Source organism: Coregonus clupeaformis, chromosome 5, assembly GCF_020615455.1.
Source record: "Coregonus clupeaformis isolate EN_2021a chromosome 5, ASM2061545v1, whole genome shotgun sequence".
Lineage (NCBI taxonomy): Eukaryota > Metazoa > Chordata > Actinopteri > Salmoniformes > Salmonidae > Coregonus > Coregonus clupeaformis.
Genome location: NC_059196.1, coordinates 38,426,612 through 38,428,352, shown reverse-complemented (window position 1 = coordinate 38,428,352; position 1,741 = coordinate 38,426,612). Strand labels below are relative to the sequence as shown.

General features: G+C 46.2%; 1 pseudogene; it reads right to left on the bottom strand.

Moving 5' to 3' along the window:
- Positions 1-1,281, bottom strand: part of LOC123484434 — a 4,391-nt pseudogene extending 3,110 nt beyond the window's left edge.
- Between the last annotated feature and the right edge of the window lie 460 nt (positions 1,282-1,741).

Sequence of the window (1,741 nt, the reverse complement as noted above, 5' to 3'; positions counted from 1 at the left end):
ACAGGGAGTGCTCCTAATCTCAACTTGTTACCTGTATAAAAGACACCTGTCCACAGAAGCAATCAATCAATCAGATTCCAAACTCTCCACCATGGCCAAGACCAAAGAGCTCTCCAAGGATGTCAGGGACAAGATTGTAGACCTACACAAGGCTGGAATGGGCTACAAGACCATCACCAAGCAGCTTGGTGAGAAGGTGACAACAGTTGGTGCGATTATTCGCAAATGGAAGAAACACAAAATAACTGTCAATCTCCCTCGGCCTGGGGCTCCATGCAAGATCTCACCTCGTGGAGTTGCAATGATCATGAGAACGGTGAGGAATCAGCCCAGAACATCTGAATGATTCAGAGGAGAACTGGGTGAAAGTGTTGTGGTCAGATGAGACCAAAATCAAGGTCTTTGGCATCAACTCAACTCGCCTTGTTTGGAGGAGGAGGAATGCTGCCTATGACCCCAAGAACACCATCCCCACCATCAAACATGGAGGTGGAAACATTATGCTTTGGGGGTTGTTTTTCTGCTAAGGGGACAGGACAACTTCACCGCATCAAAGGGACGATGGACGGGGCCATGTACCATCAAATCTTGGGTGAGAACCTCCTTCCCTCAGCCAGGGCATTGAAAATGGGTCGTGGATGGGTATTCCAGCATGACAATGACCCAAAACACACGGCCAAGGCAAGAAAGAAGTGGCTCAAGAAGAAGCACATTAAGGTCCTGGAGTGGCCTAGCCAGTCTCCAGACCTTAATCCCATAGAAAATCTGTGGAGGGAGCTGAAGGTTCAAGTTGCCAAACGTCAGCCTCGAAACCTTAATGACTTGGAGAAGATCTGCAAAGAGGAGTGGGACAAAATCCCTCCTGAGATGTGTGCAAACCTGGTGGCCAACTACAAGAAACGTCTGACCTCTGTGATTGCCAACAAGGGTTTTGCCACCAAGTACTAAGTAATGTTTTGCAGAGGGGTCAAATACTTATTTCCCTCATTAAAATGCAAATCAATTTATAACATTTTTGACATGCATTTTTTTGGATTTTGTTGTTGTTATTCTGTCTCTCACTGTTCAAATAAACCTACCATTAAAATTATAGACTGATCATGTCTTTGTCAGTGGGCAAACGTACAAAATCAGCAGGGGATCAAATACTTTTTTCCCTCACTGTACCTTGTCCTTGAACCTCAGGAACTTGACCACTATCGGCCTGGGCCTGTCACCTGGGCCAGTGCTGGGTTTTCCAGTCCCGTGGGCGCGCTTCACCTCAATCTTCCTGTGGTCCATCTTCAATTTCTCAAAGACCATTTCCCTCACTTTGTCCTCAGATTCCGTCCAGGTCTCATGAGGAGATTCTGCAATTCCGTCCACAACCATGTTATTCCGCCTTGATTGTCCCTCGAGATAGTCTGATTTATCCGTCATTGTTATCATGGATTCACAGACAGAACTGATGTCCTCTCGCAACCAGTATTTGGACAAAATACTTGAAGGTATTTTCTTGTTGTTGTAACAAGTGCTTGTAGAACTCTTTTTGTTCGTTTTAAAAGATCCTTCACCTGTGATAGAGAGACACCACTGTCCTCAACGGTACTCCCGCCGGCTTTGGTCTTTGTCACGGTAGCTAGCAACGTAGGTTACACTGTTACTCCTCACAGTTACAGACAGGGCAGTTTACAGGGAAGATTGAAAACAACAAACAGCAGGGATCTAGACAGCCACAAACCCGGGACAATCCCCGGTCCCA